Here is a 14,658-nt window from a genome sequence, read left to right as displayed (position 1 = left end):
GCTTTTGTGTGTTGGAAGCCCTTTGATTACTCCTTCAACTTCATCAGCAGTTATCGGCCCATTCAGGTTTTCTGACTGTTCTTTATTGAGTTTTGGAAAGTTGTATTTTTCTAGGAATTTATCCATTTCATCCAGGTTATCCAGCTTGGTATAGTTGCTCACAGTATTTTCTTACAATCCTTTGTATTTCTGTTGGGTTAGTTGTTATTTCACCTCTTTCATTTCTGATTTTGTTTACTTGGGTCCTCTCTCTTTGTTTCTTGATGAGTCTGGGTAAAGGTGCATTAATCTTGTTTATCTTTTCAAAGAACTAATTCTTGGTTTCATTGATCTTTTGTATTTTTTTTTTGTGTGTGTGTGTGTGTGTGTCCCTATGTCCTTTATTTCTGCTCTAATCTTTATTATTTTTTTCCTAGTATTTAATCTCGGCTTTCCTTACTGTTCTCTTTCTAAGTTTTTAAGTTGTAGGTTTAGAGAGTTTATTAGAAGTTTTTCGTGATTTTGAGGTAGGCTTGTAGTGCTATGAACTTCCCTCTCAGGACTGTTATCATTGTGTTCCACAGATTTGGAGTTGTTGTGTGTTCATTTTCATTTGTTTCATTTTCATTTGTTTCCAGGAAGATTTTGATTTCTTTCTTGATCTCTTTGGTAACCCGTTCATTGTTTAAAAACATGCTTTTTAGCCTCCATGTGTTTGAATGTTTTTTAGTGTTTTTATTGTGGTTGATTTTTAATTTCATGTCATTTTGTTCTGAGAAGATGCTTCATATGATTTTAATCTTCTTGTACTTGTAGAAACTTGGTTTTTGTCCTAACATGTAGTTTATCTTTGAGAATGCCCTGTGTGCACTTGAGGGTAGAATGTCTTGTAAATGTCGATTAGATCCATTTGATCTATTGTGTCATTTAAGGTCACTGTTTACTTGTTAATTTTTTTTCTGGAAAACCTATCCAGGGAAGTCACTGGGTTGTTAAAATCTCCTAGTATGACTGTATTGCTGTCAATCTCTTCCCTAAAATCCTGTAGAAGTTTTTTATAAAGTTAGCAGGTCCTATATTGGGTGCATATATGTTTATCAGGGTTATACTCTCATGTTGAATCAGTCACTTTAGTATTACATACTGACCATTTTTATCTCTCATTATGGTCTTCATTTTGAAACTTACTTTTTTCAATATGAGTACTGCTATCCCAGCTTTTTAAATTTCCATTTGAATGAAATTTTTTTTTCATCACTCTCATCCTGTGTGCTTCTTTTGTTCTGATGTGGGTCTCTTGTATACAGCACATATTTGAGTCATGTTTTCTTATCCATTCAGCCACCTTATATTTTTTAATTGGGGCACTTAACCCATCTACATTTAAGGTTATTATTGAAAGATACTTACCTACTGCCATTATGTTTCTTTATGCCAATGTTTCTCATTCTCTTTATGTCTACTTCTAATTACAGCAGTTCCTTTAAGATTTCTTGTAATGCTGGTTTTGTATTGATAAAGTTCTTTAGTCTCTTTTTGTCCAGGAAGCACTTTATTTCACCATCTATTTTGAATGATAATCTTGTTGAATAGAGTAGTCTTGGTTTCAGATCATTGTTTTGCATTACCTTGATACTCATGCCATTCCCTTCTGGCCTGCAGAGTTTCTGATGAGGAGTCAGAAGACAGCCTTATGGGAACTCCTTTGTAGGTAACAGATTGCTTTTCTCTTGCTTCCTTTAATATTCTCTCCTTGTCTTGAACTCTTGACATTTTAATTATGATATGTCTGGGTGTGGGCCTCTTTGGATTATTCTTGCTTGAGACTCTTTGTGCCCCCTGAACTTGTGTGACTTTTTTCTTGATCAGGTTAGAAAAAATTTTTGCCATTATTTTATCAAGAAGGTTCTCTAACCCTTGCTTACTTTTGGCCTCCTCTGGCACTCCTATAATGCAAATGTTATTACATTTTATGTTGTCCCACAGCTTCCTAAAACTATGCTCTTGTTTTTAAATTATTTTTATTTTTATTTTTGGGTCTCTGATTGAGTGATTTTTTCTACCCTGTCTTCTAATTCACTGATCTGATCCTCAGCTTCCCCTAATCTGCTGTTTATTCCTTACAATGTATTTTTTATTTCTGCTATATCATTCTTAATTTCCTTCACAGTTTCCAGATTTTTTTTTTTATGCTTTTGAGCATCCTTAAAATCAGTATTCTGAAATCTATATCTGAGAGATTGTTTACCTCCATTTTATTTAGCTCTTTTTCTGGAGACTTCCCTTATTCTTTCATTTGGGGCTTTTTTTGGTCTCCCCATTTTGGCTACAATTTTGGGTTTGTTTCTGAGTGTTAAGTATATCTGCTAGGACTCTCAGTCTTTTTGTAGGGTCTCTTGTACAGGCCAATGACAGACACAGTTTGTGACTGGCCTTGAGTACCCTGTTTAGAGCTATCAACAATCCTAAGCTTGAGGTCTCCTCTGCTGGGGCTGGGTACATTTGGAGAGGACCAAGATCCACTCCAAAGTCTGCTTTTCCAAGGTCCAGGTCCTGAAGCAGATCAGGCAAAGTGTCAAAGTACCCTGAGGTCTGTCTCTGCCTGTAGGCTGATTAATCTGCTTTGCTTAATGAGCCTCAGGCTGTAGAAGCTTCACAGGGTGGGGTGGCTGGTTGTTATCAGTCTCTTAACAAACCTCAGGCTTTAGAAACTCCTCCGGGCAGGGCCAGAGGCTTTCCCACAGAGTGGGGCAATTGCTTCCCCCTTCACTCAAAAGCTGAAACTTTTCCACTGGAGAAAGATGTCCTCCACAGTCTGGGGAAATGACTCCACACAGGGATGCAGATGAGTGTCCCCTGATCTCACTCTCCAGAGCCCACAACCCCAGACTCTACCCACAAAGCTCCCTGTCCACTCTGCTCCTCCTCCACCAGAGCCCAAGGTGAGTGGCTGCCCATGAATCTTTTGCTTTGGCTCCTTAAGAAGGTACCTGCAGTTCTAGCTGCCTCTCCCTGGTAGACAGAAACCCGGCTGCTTTTCACAGCCAGATGTTATGTGGGCACCTCTCTCAGTTCTGGTGGTCTTTGCTGGGGAGCCCAGCCTGAGGTATAGGCCCAAGAGTCTTCAGTGGGAACCCCCCACAGCTGAGATATCCCTCCGGACCTTCAGCTCTTGCCTGTTGGAGCCCAGCCAGCCCTCTTGCACCTCCGCACTTCTTACCAGTCTCTATGCAGTCTCCACTTTTCTTCCTTGGTTATGACTGTGCCCTCCAGCTAGTCTTCAGTTGCTTTTCAGGATGGTTTGTCTATGTTTTAGTTGTAAATCAAGATTGGTCACCAGAGAGTGTCATTGTAGCTTCCACTCAGGCTGCTGCCAACTTGGATCTCACGCTTTGCATATTTTTATACTGATTTGCCGCTTGTGCTCTAAATCAGCTACCATTATATCCTGAACAATCATAACATTTCTCATGTTTCCAAGGTCCCCTTGCCCATAGGGTTCTGGAGACCTTTCTAAATCAGAGAAAACCAACTTGTTTCTCTGTGTGGGAAGCCTCAGGAGCTTCCTAAGTCTCATAAACCTACCCTTCCTGGTACCAACATTAGACCCCAGTTGGCAGTTGGACAACTCAAACTGGAAAGGTCCATAGAAACCAGAAACACTAAAGGAGATGGTGGAGATGAGTCAGATACTAGGCTGCAGTCCAGCAACTGGAAGAAGGAGTTTTTTACAGCAAGGAGACCCTAAGTAACATAAGAGCAGGGAGAGTTGAGCAGGGGGTCAACTTCAAGGAGGGAGGTCCTGTCATAAGGAAAAGGCAGAAAAATCTACATAGAGTTTGCAAGCATGCCTAGCAATCAGAAAGCTAACAGGTAGGCAGTGGTGTAGGAAGGGCAGATGCTAGTCCTTGGCAAGTGGAGATGCAGTATTGGGACTGAGTCTAGCATTAGCCATCTGGATGAGACTGGGGTTAGCACTGCCAAAGCAGATACAAGAGGCAGCTGTAAACATGAGAGGACAGGAAAAATCTCAGCAAGGACTATAGGACCCAAGTTCTTGCAATTCAAATGGAAGTGAATTTGGAGAGTTACTAGGTATCCAAACAATTACTGTGATAAAGTAGAATCAACGAATGTAGATTAATATCAGAATTTGCCTGGTCCTATGTGAGTGAAAAGACATTTTCCAAGATGGAATACATAAAACCTCATTACCCATAGACAGAGATGAACATTTGTAATCTATTTGGAGATAGCAAGCAGTAATTTTGAAACTCTAAACAAAATATTATCAACCAGCCCTGAGAAACAGTTCCATTCTTCTTCTTACTAGACCTATTGCCAAAAAGTACTTTATTATTGCATTTTTAATTGTCAAACACTGTGAAAATGTTTTTTCTATCTTATTATATAAGTACACACATCTTCAGTTTTGTACACATACTTATAAATACTGCATTATATCTTTGTTTTTTCTTCTTTGTCTAAAAGTCTAAAATAGTTGCAATATTGCCCTATGCAGTGTTGCTGCTCTGTAATTTATACATTCATTCTTACAAGTTTCAAATGCTGGCATTAAGCTATACATTTTCAATGAAATATGAGTGACATATAACAATGTATTATTATTTTTTAAATATGTTTTTCTTTTATTGATTTCAGAAGGAAGAAGGGAGAAAGAGACAGATATAGAAACATCAATGATGAGAGAGAATCATAGATTGGCTGCCTCCTGCACAACCCCCACTGAGGATCAAGCCCACAACCCAAGCTTGTGTCCTGACCAGGAATAGAACTGTGGTCACCAGTTTCAAGGGTCGATGCTCAATCGCTGAGCCACAGGTTCTGGGCAACATAGTATTATTTTTAAGTGTATAACATAATGATTGATATATGTATATGTTGTAAAATAATTGCCACAATAAGTTTAGTTAATACCCATTAACACGCTTAACTACAGGTTTTTTTATATTCAGATATATATGATATTATTGTTAACTATATTCACCAAATGCACATTACATCCCCAGAGTTTATCTTCCAACTGGACGTTTATATATTTTGACCACCTTCACCCATTTTGTCTCCTCCCAAATTTCACCTCTGACAACCACCAATCAGTTCTCTGCATCTACCATTTCAAGTGTGTTTTTTTTTTTTGCTTTTCTATACAAGTGAAATCACAATGTATTTATACTTCCACACATATTTCACTTAGCATAATGCCCTGAAGGCCCATCCACATAGTTGCAAGTGGCAGGATTTCCTTTTTTATGGATCAATTATATATATAATGTTTTCTTTATTCATCCATCAATGCTCACTTAGGTTGTTTTCATATCATGACATTGTAAATAATTCTGCATGAACATGGGGTTCAGAAATCTTTCGAGATAGGGATTTTGATATTTTTTGAATGAGTAGCAAGAAGTGGAAATTTCAGGTCATATGGTAGTTTTATTTTTTACTTTTTTGTGGACCCCGATACTATTATCCATAATGACTGCACCCATTTACATTCCCACTAACAGTGCACAGTGTTCCCTTTTCTCTGCATCCTCATGAACATTTGTGGGTATTTTCTTTTCTTTTTTATAGTAGCCATTCTAACAGATGTGAAAAAATATCTCATTGTCATTTTCTTTTTTTAAAATTTTTAAACTTTATTTTATTGTTAACATTATTACAGATGTCTCCATATTTTCTCCCTTGGCTCACCTACACCCAGCCCCCAACCACATTTTCCCTCTGGCTATCGCCACACTGTTGTTTGTGTCTATGGGTTATGCATATATGTTCTTTGACTAATACTTTCGCCTTCTTCCCCTCACCCTGCTTTTCTCTGACAGTGTCATTCTGTTCCATGTATCCATGCCTCTTCTTTTATTTTGTTTGCCAGTTTATTTTGTTCATTGGTTTCCACATATACATGATGTTATATGGTATTTGTCTTTTTTCTGACTGGCTTATTTCACTTAGCATAATATGCTCATGGTCCATCCAGGCTGTTGTAACAGTAAGATTACCTTCTTTTTTATGGCAGGGTATTATTCCATTATGTAAATGTACCATTGTAGTTTTCATTCCATTTACTTGATTAGCGATGTTGAGCACCTTTTCATATACTTCTTGGCACTTTCTGTGTCACCCATGAAAAACAGTTCAGTTCCTCTGCATGTTTTTATTAGGATTGTCATTTCCATATGTTGTGTTTTATGAGTTATTTATGTATTTTCAATATCTTAAGTAGACACTTATTGCCATAAGCATCTCTCATAGAATTGCTTCTGCTGCATCTCAAATGTTTTGGCCTATAGGATTTCCACTTTCATTTGTCTTTGTATTTTTTCTCTTTTTTAAAAAAGTATATCTTTATTGATTTCAGAGAGAGGAAGGAAGAGAGAGAGAGACAGAAACATTAATGATGAAAGTCATTGATCTGCTGCCTCCTGCTCACCTACTGCTGAGAATCAAGCCTGCAACCCGGGCATGTGCCCTGACTGGAATTTAACAGAGATCTCCTGGATATTATGTTGATGCTCAACCACTTAGTCACACCCGGCCTGGTGTATTTTTTTTTTCTTTTTTTGATTTCTTATTTAACCCAGTGTTGTTCATAGCATGTTATTTAAAATCTTCATATTTGTGAATTTCCTAGATAATGTTCCATGTGCGCTGGAGAAGAATGTGTATTTTTCTGCTTTGGAATGGGATATTCTGAAATGTCTATAAAGCCCATCTAGTGTAATCTGCAGTTTAAGCCCAATATTTTCTGTCCAGATTTTTTCCTTTATGGAAGTGGAATATTGAAATTCCTTATTTATATTGTGATGTTTTCTCTTTATCATTTATATCTGTTAATATTTACCTTATATATTTAAGTCCTCTTATGTGGGATAAATAAATATTTACAAATATTGTATTCTCTTGAATTAAACTTTTCAATTAACTTTTCAATTAAACTTGAATTAAACTTTTTATCATTATATAATGACATTCTTTCCATCTTATTACAGTCATCTGATTTGAATGATATAAGAGAGCTATCACACTTTTCTATTTGTTTCCATGTACATGGTATATACATTTTAATCCATTTATCTTCCATCTTTGTGTGTCCTTACGTTTGAAGTGAGTATCCCCTAGTCAGCAAATAATTAGATCTTTATTTATGTATTTTATTTTTAAAATCTATTTAGCCACCATATGTCTTTTGATAGGAAAATTTAGTCCAATTATATTTAAATTAATTGTTCTAAAATATGGGCTTATTATTGCTTTTTTGTAAATCATTTTCTGGTTGTTTCATAATTGTTTTGTTTCTTTCTTTCTCTCTTGCTCTATTCCTTCGTGATTTTTTGATTTTTGTAGTGGTATATTTAGAATACTTTCTTTTTCTCTGTTGTGAATCTAATAGTTTTTTTGTGTGTGTGGCTACCATGAGGCTTAAATTATCTTAGACTCATAGCAGTCTATTTGAAGTTAATAACAACTAAGTACCAATGAATTCTAAGGCCCTACATTTTTACTTTGATTTCCACATTTTTTGGTTTTGATGTCACAATTCATATATTTTTACCTTGTGTTTCTATTAATAAATTATCGTCGTCTTAGTTAATTATACCACTTTTGTTTAACTTTTGTTTAACTTTTATACTAAATATATAAGTGATAAAACCACCACCCTTATTCTGAATTTAACTATATGTTCAGTTTAACTAATGAGATTTATAATTTTGTTATTTTTTACTTGTTACTAATTAGCACCATTTCATTTCAGCTTAAAGAAGTCCTGTTAATATTTATTATAAAGCCTGTCCAGTGCTGATGAATTCCTTCAGCTTTAGCTTGTTTGATGAACTGTTTATTTCTCTCTCACTTATGTAGAACAGCTTTACAAGAGAGCATATATTTGGTTGGCAGATTGTTTTCATCCAGCACTTTTAATATATCATGTCTTTCCCTTCTGGCCTGAAAATTTTTGGCTCAAAATTAGCTCCAGGACATATGGAAGGTTCTCTTTTATGTTACAAGATCATTTTCTGTTGCAGTCTTAAGATTCTCTCATTTTTAACATTTGACAATTTAACTGTATTGTCTTTTGATGGGAGCTGTTTTGGATTCATCATTAGAACCCTGAGTTTCCTGGATGAGGGTGTCTATTTCTTTTCCCAGGCTAGGAAAGTTTTCAGCCATCATTTTATTGATTTCAGAGGGATGAAGGGAGAGATAGAATCATCAATGATGAGAGAGAGTCATTGCTTGGCTGCCTTGTACATGCCAACTGGGGATTGAGCCCACAACCCTGGCATGTACCCTGACCAGGAATCCAACAGTGATCTCCCGGCTCATGGTTTGACATTCAACCACTGAGCCATGCCAAGCGCTCAGCCATTATTATTATTCTATTTTTGTTTTATTTTTATTGTTCAAAATATTAGAGGTGTCCCCTTTTTCCCCATTAACCCCTTCCTCCCCACACCCACTGCCCTCCCTAGGCCTTCACTACACTATTTTCTGTGTCAACAGGTTATGCATATATGCACATCGATTCTTTGGTTAATCTCTCCCCACCCACCCACTGATGCCCACCTTCTCTCTGAGATTCATAGCCTGATACATGTATCCATGTCACAGAATATATTTTGTTTTGTTCATCAGTTTATTTTGTTTATTATATTTTGTATATGAGTGAGATCATGTGATAATTGTCTTTCTCTGACTGGCTTATTTCTTTTACCATAATATTCCTCAGGTTCACCCATGCCATCCCAAAGGGTATGAGACCCTTCTTCTTTACAGCTGCATAGTATTCCATGGAGTAAATGTCCCACAGCACTTTTATCCACTCATCTACTGATAGGTACTTGGGCTGTTTCCAGATCTTAGCTATTGTAAACTGTGCTGCTATGAACATCGGGGTACATGTATCCTTTCTGATGAATGTTTCAGGATTCTTAGGATACATTCCTAGGAGTGGAATCACTGGGTCAAATGGCAGCTCCATTTTAAATTTTTTGAGGAAACTCCATACTGTTTTCCATAGTGGTTGCACCAGTCTGCATTCCCACCAGCAGTGTACTAGGGTTCCCCTTTCTCCACACCCTCGCCAGCATATGTCATTTGTTGATTTGTTGATGGCAGCCATTCTGACAGGTGTGAAGTGATACCTCATTGTGGTTTTAATTTGCATTTCTCTGATGATTATCGACTTCGAGCATTTTCTCTCATGTGTCTCTTGGCCATCCATATGTGCTCTTTGGAGAAGTGTATATTTAAGTCCTTTGCCCATTTCTTAATTGGGTTGTTTGTCTTCCTCTTGCTAAGTGATATGAGTTCTTTTTACACTTTCGAAATTAACCCTTTATCAGATTCATCCTTGGCAAATATGTTTTCCCAGGCAGTGGGGTTCCTTTGTATTTTGAGGCTGTTTTCTTTTGCTATGCAGAAGCTTTTCAGTGTCTTCTTCTATTTCCTTTTTGAATGTTCTGTAGTTTTAAGAGTACAGATCTTTTACCTCCATGGTTAAGTTTACTCCTAAGTATCTTAATTTTTTTTGTTGCAATGATAAATGGAATTGTTTTTCTAATTTCTTCTTCTGAGAGCTCCTTATTGGTGTATAAAAATGCTAATGATACCTGGGTGTTAATTTTGTATCCTGCTACATTGCCAAATTTATTTGTTAAATCTAGTAGTCTTTTGGTGAAGTTCTAAGTGTTTTTTATCTATAATATCATGTCATCAATGAATAATGACAATTTTACTTCCTCCTTTACAATTTGGATACCTTTTATTTTTTCTTCTTGTCTGATCCCTGTGGCTAGAACTTCCAGTACTATGTTGAATAAGAGTGGTAAAAGTGGTCATCCCTGTCCTACACCTGTTCTTAGGGAGAATGCTTTTACTTTTTGCCCATTGAGTAAGTTGGCTTTAGGTTTTTTATATACGGCCTTTATTATGTTGAGGTATGATCCTTCTATTTCCACTTTGCTGGGATTTTTTTTTTTTAATCAAAAATGGGTGTTGGACTTTGTTAAATGTTTTTTTCTGCATCTATTTCTATGATCATGTGACTTTTTCAATTTATGTGATGTATCACATTTATTGATTTGCAAATATTGTACCAGCCTTGCATCCCAGGAATAAATCCCATTTTGTTATGGCACATGATCTATTTCCTGTATTTCTGGATCCAATTTGTTTTGTTGAGGATTTTAGCACCCATGTTATCTGACTTTGGAATTAGGCTAATGCAGGTCTCATGAAAAGAGCTTGAAAGTGTTCCTTTCTCTTGGATTTTTTGGAATAGTTTGAGGAGGATAGATGTTAGTTCTTCTTTGACTGTTTGGTAACACTCCCCTGTGAAGTCATCCTGGCCAGGGATTTTGTTTGCTGGAAGTCTTTTGATAGTGCTTCAGTTTTATCAGTTGCTATCAGCTCATTCAGGTTTTCTGTTTCTTCCTGATTTAGTTTAGGATGATTGTATTTTTCTACAACTTGTTCATTTTGTCCAGGTTGTCCAGATTGATGGCATATAGTTGTTCAGAGTATTTTCTGTGGTGTCAGTTGTTATGTCAGCTCTTTCATTTCTGATTTTATTTATTTAGGTCCTTTCTCTTTGTCTTGATGAGCCTGGCTAGTGGGTCATCAATTTTGTTTATCTTTTCAAAGAACCAACTCTTGGATTCCTTGATGTTTTACATATATATATATATATATATATATATATATATATATATATATATATATATATATATATATATATATTTGTAGTCTCTATGTTATTTATTTCTGCCCTGATCCTTATTATTTCCTTCCTTCTACTTAACCTGTTCTTTTCTTGTTATTCTCTTTCTAATTCTTTAAGTTGTAGTGTTAGAATTTTATTAGAAATTTTTTTGTTTTTTGAAGTAGGCCTGTAAAGCTATAAACTTCCTTCTCAAGACTGCTTTTGCTGTGTCCCATAGACTTTGGGGTGCTGTGTGTTTTTTCATTTGTTTCCAGGAAGTTTTTATTTATTCCTTGATCTCATTGGTAACCCATTCATTGTTTAATAACATGTTATTTAGCCTCCAGGTGTGTGAGTGGTTTTTAGTGTTTTTATTATAGTTGATTTCTAGTTTCATGCCATTGTGATTTGAAATGATGCTTGATATAATTTTAATATTCTTGAACTTGTAGAGACTTATTTTGTGTCTTAACATGTATGTGGTCTATCTTTGAGAATGACCCATGTGAGCTTGAGAACAATGTATATTCTGTGACTTTTGGGTGGAATGTTTTGTAAATGTCAGTTAATTCCATCTGATCTAGTGTGTCAGTTTGGATTGCTCTTTTTTTGGATTTTATGTCTAGAAGATCAATACAGTGATATTACTAGGGTGTTAAAGTCTCCAACTATAATTGTGTTGCTGTCAATCTGTCCCTTAGAAGACTTAGAAGTCTCCCTCTAGAAGACTTTTCTTTTTTTATTTGGGTGCTTCTACATTGGGAGCATATGTGTTTACCAGGATTTGATCTTCTGGTTGTATCAATGCCTTTACTATTATGTAGTGACCTTCACTGTCTCTTGTTATGGCTTCTTTTGAAGTCTATTTTGTCAGATATGAGTATTCCTGACCCAGATATTTTTTTCCCCATTTTTATTTGCATGGAAAAATTTTTTCCATCTCTTCACATTCATTCTGTGTGAGTCTTTTGTTCTGAAGATGTCTCTTTCAGACAGCAAATATATGGGTCATGTTTTCTTATCCATTCAGCTACCCTATATCTTTTGATTGGATCATGTAAGCCATTTACATTTAAGGTTATTATTGATAGGTATTTATTCACATTTTTATTCTTTATGCCCACGTGTCTCTCTTTCTATTACTTCTTCTTACACCAATCCCTTTAGTATTTTGTGCAGTGAGGGTTTGGTGGTAATTAACTCTTTTAGCCTTTTTTATGTCTGGAAAGCTCTTTATTTCACCTTTAATTTTCAATGATAGACTTGCTGGATAGAGTAGCCTTGGTTTCAGTTCCTTGTTTTTCATTATTTTGAATACTTCATGACATTCCCTTCTGGCCTATAGTATTTTTGTTGAGATATCTGCTGACACCTTATGGGAGCTCCTCTGTAGGTAACTGACCATATCCCTCTTTTTGCCTTTAGGATTCTTTCTTTGTCTTTAATGTTTGCCATTTTAATTATGATATGTCTTGGTGTGGGTTTTTTTAAGCTCATCTTGATTAGGACTCTTTTTGTTTCCTGAACTTGAGTGACTTCTTCCTTCACCTGGTTAGGGAATTTTTCTATAATTATTTCTTCAAACATGTTCTCTATACCTTACCCAGATTATTTTCCTTCTGGTACCACTATAATATGGATATTTTTACATTTCATATTGTTCCAGAGCTCCCTGAAACTATCCTCTTGCTTTTTAATTTTTTTTCTAACTGCTGCTCTGATTGGGCATTTTGTTTCTACCTTGTGTTCTAATTTGCTTATTCAGCCTTCAGCTTCTTCTAATCTATTGCTGATTCCTTCCAGGTTATTCTTTTTTTCAGCTTTGTCATCTGTCATTTCTGACTGATTCTTATTCATGGTTTCTATGTCTGTTTTCATGCTGATATAGTTTTCACTATGTTCTTTATCATTCCCATTAAGTTGCTTGTAGTTCTCTCTATGTCGTTTGAGCATCTTTATAACCATTACTTTGAACTCTATATCTGATAAATTACTTGCCTCCATTCCATCTAGCTCTTTTTCTGGAGATTCCTTCATTTGGCGCCTGTTTCTTTGTTTATCCATTTTAGCTGTATCTTTGCGTTTGTGTCAGAGAAGACTGCTATGCCTCTGGGTCTTGGTGGGGTGGCCTTCTGGTGGGACCCAATGGTGTAGTCTCCTTGATCTTCTGAGCTGGGTGCTCTAGGAATAACCCTGTTAATGATTCCTATGTTATGTGGGTTTTCTTGTTGAATTTGGGTCTTGACTGGTGTTTTATTTGTGGTTGTCCTCAGGCCTCAGGCTTGTTGACTGTGAGTTTCAGCCCTGAACACATCCTGCCAACTGTTATACAGTTGCTGACAGAACAAAACAGGACAAAACAAGACCAAAAGAAAAAGGAGGGGGAAAAAAACCCAAAAATAAACAAAACACAGAAACAAAAACAAATTAAAGAAAACCAAAACACCAACAATAAGAAAAACAATAGCCTCAACAAAAAAACTAAAAATCAATCAAATGAACAAACAAAAACAGTCATGCAAAAATAGCAAAAACAAAAAAGAACACTAGAAGACAGGAGACCAGAAGAATAAGTGGAGAAAAGAAAAAAAAAAAACACCCTAAAACAAATAAAGAAAAGAGAATATGAAAACAAAGAAGGAAAAGACTAGGAATAGGGTAAATATAAAAAATAAAAGAGAAAATTATAAATTCAGTAATGGTAATAATTTTAAAAAGTAATAATACTAAATGAATTAAAATATGGAATAAAAAAGGAATAATGGGAAAAGAAGAAAAACATATTGAATTAAAAATAGGAATTAACGTAAAGAGAATGAGAAAGAAAAATATTAGGTTAAAGTAAAAGATAGCAATTAGAATATGGGAAAAGGAGAAGAGACAGAAAATCCAAACCAAACAAAAATCAAACCAAAAACAAAGAAACAAACAAAAAAAGAAAGCAAAACCATAAAAACCCCACAGAAACCTTTGGGTCTCACCATATTTTGCTTCCATGCTGCTTGTTCTGGGGTGACCCGAGACAGACGACCAGCAGAGTTTGTGTTTGAATTTTGGAGCCTTTATTAGCTGTCCAGCGGCTGCAGTTGTGGCCTCTCGCCCATGTAAGAGCCCAACTGCAGCCCTGACCCTCAGTTCTTCCCTCATTTTATGCTCAGTAACCAAAAGGCACTGAGGTAAAGGGGTTTCCAAGAATTTGTTAGGTTGTCAGCTTTTGTTATAGGAAACAGGGAGGGACCTTTAGCAACACAAAAGGGACGATTTAAACACAATGTTTTACAGTGAGTAACGGGGTTATGCTTGGCTGGAGGTGAGTGGTTTGTTGTTTCTATGGGAACTCGGGCAGCGGTCATTATTGGGCTGGCTTGTCGGCCTGGCCCTGTGCAATAGGGATCTTGTTCTACCTTTACTGTTAGTTCATTGGGTATATTCTTCTGGCGACGGTGGCCAGGACACTGTTGTACCTGGTGTGTGGGTCCCTTGGTGCGTGGGTCCGGGGTCTCCTGGGCAGCTCCCTGGTGCAAGCCAGTGTGAGTCACTGTCTCTACCTGGCCCTGGGAAGCCTGGCTGAAGCCCTGAAGGGCAGATTCCCCAGTGGTCCTGTGGGCGGGGGCTCCCTAGCCCTGGGGCTGGGTCTGCTTAGGGGCTCAGTCCTCCAAGGTACTTATCCTGGGCCGCTTTCCCTTCCCCCACGGAACTTGGCTCCGTGGGGGTATCTGGTCGCAGGGAGTGGGATGTGGTGTGTGTTGAACAATTTTACCTTGGTGGGTGGGCCATTACCCTCTAGGAGGGCTGGGCAGGCACTTCCCACCCCTCAGTCCCGCTTGGCGCTCTCATCCTGCAGCAGGCCCGGCACTGGGGAGGGCATCTGCTCAGGCTCCCGCCGGGCCAGAGGTGCCAGTCCCCCTGCCGCCAGGCCGAGCCTCTGGTGACCAGTTTCTAGCTGGGGC

Source organism: Miniopterus natalensis, assembly GCF_054644295.1.
Source record: "Miniopterus natalensis isolate mMinNat1 chromosome 5 unlocalized genomic scaffold, mMinNat1.hap1 SUPER_5_unloc_2, whole genome shotgun sequence".
Classification (NCBI taxonomy): Eukaryota; Metazoa; Chordata; class Mammalia; order Chiroptera; family Miniopteridae; genus Miniopterus; species Miniopterus natalensis.
The sequence above is the reverse complement of the archived record's forward strand: the minus strand, read 5'-3'. Positions refer to the sequence as shown.